The sequence below is a fragment of the Cibotium barometz genome, chromosome 45 (assembly GCF_041138505.1).
Source record: "Cibotium barometz isolate CiBa-2024 chromosome 45, ASM4113850v1, whole genome shotgun sequence".
NCBI classification, from domain to species: Eukaryota; Viridiplantae; Streptophyta; class Polypodiopsida; order Cyatheales; family Cibotiaceae; genus Cibotium; species Cibotium barometz.
This window is the reverse complement of record NC_141090.1, coordinates 21,726,198-21,732,197: the sequence shown is the minus strand read 5'-3', so window position 1 is coordinate 21,732,197 and position 6,000 is coordinate 21,726,198.

Sequence of the window (6,000 nt, the reverse complement as noted above, 5' to 3'; positions counted from 1 at the left end):
CCAGAATCCTACAGCGACAATATCCACATATTTTTCCGGTAGGCTGTAATACTCATAGTTTGAATCTTGTATTAAAAGATTGGTATAAATCTGATGATACCAAATGGTTTGCCTCAATCGTCGACACTGCTCGCCAGCTTGTGAAATTCATGCTCAAGAGACAGAGAGTTTTGGATATGTTTCGACCTCGCATGTCAATTATGTTAAAGCTTCCAGCGGAGACTAGGTTTTGCACTCACTTTTACACTTTTGAGTCTCTTCTTAGAAATAAAGATGCAGTTTGTGAAACATTTACATGCATGGCATTTCATGACTGGGAGAACACTCAACTTGAAAAAGTGAAAGAGAAAATCAAAGTCTTGAAGGGAGCGCTTACGAGAAGAATTGGTGGAACAGTGTGATGGATGCATACCATGTAATGATGCCTGTTATGTATGCTGTACGAAGCCTTGATCAAAGAGCGCCTAATCTCGGAAAAGCATGGATGCAATGGTGGACTGTCCAGCGGAGTTTAGAGTGTCCTGAGAAATTAGAGCATTCAGTGGTGGAAAAGCAATGGCGTGTACCATTCTCTAGTAGACAAAGAAAAGTTCTGTTGAAGTACTTTCATGCTAGATGGATTGGAGCGCATTCACCACTGCACAGTGCTGCTTACATGTTAGATCCTGAATATTGGAATATGGATTTGATGTCCAACGTTGAGGTGGTGCAAGATTTTTATAAAGTGGTAAACACTTTCTATAATAATGATGATGATCGTGTACAGTGCATAAAGGAGATGACCTCATTTCGGTTGAAAGAGGGTTTATTTTCCAACTCCCTTGTTCAACAAATGGCTAAAGAGCAACCTGCATGGAAGTGGTGGATGATGAATGGTGGTGAGCATTATGCTTTATTGCGCAACCTTGCGATGAAGGTTCTAAGTCAGTGCTCTTCAAACTCGGGCTCAGAAAGAAATTGGAGCATGTATAAATATATTCATAGTACTATTCGCAATCGACTTCTTGCAGATCGAGCAGATAAACTTGTTTACATGTACTGCAATGAAAAGATCTTGCAAGACATCGAAAGCGAAGAGTATGAAGAAGATATGCCCAGATGGATGTACAATTGTGAAGATGTAGTAGTCGAGAACTTTGATGTTGGACGTACGTTGTGCACCACTCTTGAGATAGAAGACAATTTAGACATTGACTTAGATGAGCTTAATTTAGCAGACGAGAGAGTAAACGGTGAAAGAATTTTGGAGCAAGATACTGACATAGAGGAAGAAGTCACTTCATTAATTTAATAAAAAGTACTTGTACAAATGATCATATTTGGAGAAATTATCAATACAAAAGTAGAATTTGTTTTTCTTAGCTCTCATCTTGAAATAAATTGCGAATTGCACTAGGAGTTGCATCTAAAGGTCCTGGTGGTTTATATTCGCTAGCCATGCCGAACACTGTATAAATACCTTGATTTATTGGGACATTGCACAATGCACATGTGGAAGTATTTTGCATTTGTCTCACTAAACATATTAAGTGGTAGTAGTGTCCACATGGTAGTATATACTGGCCGCTCCACCCATCGAATACTTTGTAGCATACAGGACATTGGGGGGTGGAGGAACTTGTAGCCTCAGCAGAAACTCCCACAAGATCAGGATGTATCAAAAAATGAGAGATGTGGTTTCCTTGGCGCACAGGAGCAATACGTGAAGAGATGCTCTGCACGTCTTGGCTGATCTTTGTTAGCTGCTCTTGAATCCCTCTATTGGCCGGGGGAGGAGTTGACGCTTGAGTTAATCGGTCAGCTTCTTTCTCCTTCTCTGCTAGCTGTGCTCCTAAGCTTTCTTTGACCTGGTTTAACTCCAGTCCGGCGCCCTCCACCATGAGAGCAAGTTCTTCTCTTGTGAATGTCACTGTCTCTTCACGTATGTCGTGGGTGTTGACAGTGGCCTCTCTGGAGGCGAAGTCCACTGGAGTTTCCAGGATAAAGTGAGCATATAGCATTTTAGCAAAATACAGTGGAGCGTCGGCGTTATGGAGAGGACGGCCGTACACCTCCAAGAAAATGCGCTCGGCATTAGTTTTGATATCGTTGTGAGTGCAGCGAGAAATCTTCCATCTTCCCTTCTTAATCTCGCCATCTGGACATGGCCATATTTCCTTTATCATCTCTGTGGTTACCCGTTTGTTTATGTCTTTCCATTGGGCATAAGTTGGATTTGTCCACTTCGATAATCTGCACGCTGTTCTTGTTGCTTCGCGGGCTGTCAGGCCATGTGCAAGGGCCTTCATTCGCTCGTATGCCTTCTTGGCTAACTCCTGATGCTCGTTCGCTTGCGCCTGCTCCATATCTGCATGAACGTAAACGACTTTAGGATTTTAATGAACTGTAAAGATCAACGTAAGATAAATTGACCATTACTCTCAAAATCTTGAAGTCAAACACAACGAGAGGAGATATGTATTGCAAAGACTCGATGAGAAATATCCACTTGACTCCAAAAACACTTTAAACAATGCTCGCATATCAAATTTTGAAGAGAAAACATAAACTTAAACACCACAAGAGGAGAGAGATATTGCAAAGACTCAATGAAGAGAGAAACAAAATTTTGAAACAGTGGACACATCAAATTTTGAAGAGAGAAACAAAATTTTGAAACATTGGACACATCAAATTTTCAAATTCCTGAAACTTCATCTCTTGATACTGTATCATTACAAAGTCGGGGTGAATGCCACCGATAGCTCTACAAGAGGACGTTGTGCCCTCGTAGGGTCAGTATTTAGTGATCTAAAAAATTCAACTACTTGCAAAATTGATTTTCGCTCATCGCGATTAGGCAGAAACATCCAAGTTTTGACTCTATGAATAATAGTATCCATGGTAACTTTGTCATGGGAACTATTATCCATCCACAACTCTTGCACTTTCTTCCAAAAGTCATATAAAGTTTGTAATAAATATCCCAAGGCAAAAACATCAGATGCAGGAGTGTATGCATCTGCCAAAAATGGATCATAAAGCTCTGGGGCTATCCACGGCCGTTTATTTCGCTCTCTGTCTGCGTAGGAGACTGCCTGTGCCACCTTCTCTGGGTTCTTGTCTGCTTCAAAAACAAAATTGAGAGACACCCGTTTTTTGGGCGCTCTCAGCAGCAACCCCCAATTGATAATACCTATGCGTGGCTTTAGCTCTTTTGTATAATCCAACACTACATTAAAAGAATGTAGGTCGGTATGTACAATACCTGCCATATGTGCTGCCGCTAGACCTTCCACTAGGGCATGCATAATATGTGGCATGTTTATTACTACCTCTTTTATTTTTGAGAGTTCTAGGTGACTCAAAGGGATATTATCAGGCGGGGGTTGTCTCCATCCTCGATCCAAACGAAAAATCGCTCTGGTGAACTCACTGAATCTGAAGGCAACCTTCAGAAGAGTATCACTGTGAGGTCCCTGTTCCCACCGAGCATTTGATAGATTAAACCCTAGGTCCAAATGCATGAAGAATAATTTTATGAGTGTTGTGAGATTGTGCCATATGTAACAGTGATTATGGTAACAAAAGATAAAGATAAAGAGACAGCTAAGTCAAATCAACATAGTCTTCTAGATACCGATACATATATATCTCAAGATATTCCTAGAGTATCTAGTGAGAGATACCAGTCTACTTATATACGTGATACTTTTCCAAATTAGAATTTTAAAAGGGAAATCCTTATTAGTAGGTTCTCAAGTAGAAGGATTTTATTTAGAGGATTTCTAAGATGTTGTAAATAAACATTCAAGTGTTTTGGCATGGTTCTATAAAGACTTAAAAGGAGTTAATCTATCAACATTATATTGACTTAGATCCTGAAGCAAGACCTGTTTGTCAACGAATAGATGAACGAACCCAATGTATGTAGAGCTTGTTAAAGCTGAAGCTCTTACGTGCAAGGTTTATCTATCATGTAGCTTATAAGTGAATGGGTTTCAACTACTGTGATAGTCCCTAAAAAGAACAAAAGGATATGCATCTGTGTGGAATACCGGCAATTGAACAATAAGGCAAAGAAGGATCATTTTTCTTTGTCATTTAGTGACAAGTCCTAGATAAAGTAGCTAGTCATGAGCTATATTACTTTATAGATGGCTTTAGTGGATATAACCAAGTGTTAATCCATCTTGAGGATCAACCTAAAAATGTCAAATTTGAGGGATTCTTGTGTGTGTGTGTGTGTGTGTGTGTGTGTGTGTGTGTGTGTGTGTGTGTGTGTGTGTGTGTGTGTTGTTGAAAAAGGAACTGATTTGCAGCCCTTGAACCACAAAATTAGCCCATTGAAGGAGTGCATGCTAGGAGACGCTATGTGTGTGTGTATGTGTTCTGTGCATTGGCAATTTTAGCACACAAAAGCTATCAACAACAAGCTGCACATTTCAACAAAAGGAGAGCCATAGTTGTGTGTGTGTACTGCTCTGTGAAAAGGCATCAGTAGGAGAGCACCCAATTACCATCGGGTTGAGAGAAAGAACATAATTTGGGGGAGGTTCCCATAGAACTTAACCTTGCACATTGATTGTTTTTCTTTTTAAAAAAAAGTATTTGGGGAGGTTCCCATAGAACCTAACCTCGCACATACTTTAAATGTGTGTGTGGGGGTGTAAGTGAGACACACACACGGTGACATAAGCATAGCACATGTAGCCATGTGTGGACAGTTTTGGGAGTCAGTTCCCATGCCATGAGTGCATAGCCACACAATGTATGTTTCGAACAAAAGCTCTTCTGGGTGCATTGGTAATTACCTCCAGTTTTCTAGTTCATGTGTGCGAAGTCACACACAAATCTAGGCACACAAAGGATGTTAGCTTCCATTATTGGGATAATGCATATCAATCCATTGCCCATTTTTGTCTTGCATTTTTGGGTCGTGATGTTGTAGCCTAGCCCGTAGAGGCTTAGTGAATGTTGCACTTAACAAAGTCAAGTAGGAGAGTCTGACGGTGCTTGTATGGTCCTAGATTCATTTTTGGGTCATGATGTTGTAGCCTAGCCCGTAGAGGCTTAGTGAATGTTGCACTTAACAAAGTCAAGCAAGAGAGTCTGACAGTGCTCGTATGGTCCTAGATTCATGAGACGATCTCTTGGATGAGGACATACTAAACAACCTAAATGTTGTGCTACTTAAAAACCAAAGCGTATTATGCAAGTGCTCGTGCATGGTCCGTAGAGATTAACCGTTCTAAGATTTGTAGTGATCTTAGAGTGAGGTCCGTATTTGTAGTGATCTTTCAATTTAGAGTTTACTACGGAGCTACTCTACCCACCTTTGGAGTATGTCATTTCTCCTTTCGTTTGATAAGATGGGAGTGTCCATGTAAGGTCTTGCTCTAAAAGCTACCTTGTGGCTAGTCTTTAGACCTTCCCTTGTTACTTCATACTCTGGCGGCTTGATCAGCAGTTTATGTAATGGGTCATTGGGACATTGTCGGATAATTCTCATAAATACTCCAGATTGAGTATCTGAGGCTATGGAACTTGATATAGTTCTTAAAGTTATAGCCGTGCTAAACTTTGGAGAACAGACTCTGCATGGTTTGTCTAGTGCAAACACTCATGGTATGTAGACATCCATATGCTTGAGATTTTGTTTCTCAAGGAGAGGAAAAGAGTCTACTTATGTGTCACAGTAAGCTTCATGCTCATTTGATGGTATGGGACATCAAATGTTCATGAAGGTCATGGTGGTCTTGGTGGTATGGGACACCAAGGCTTATATGCATAGGTTGACCCTTTGATTGTTTATATGCTTGTTCCGTAGTAATCAAGTGTTGGTATACTTGTTCCGTAGTGTGATCAAGTGTTTGGACAAGATTGAGCTTTGAAACTCACTTGATAACCTTTGTTGGGGGAAGAAATCCAATGATAGAGTTCAGAGAAGCTCTAGGTAGCATAGCCATGATCAAATACTATTGCTGGCAGAGTGGTTTCTAGTTTGAGAATGCTATAGAT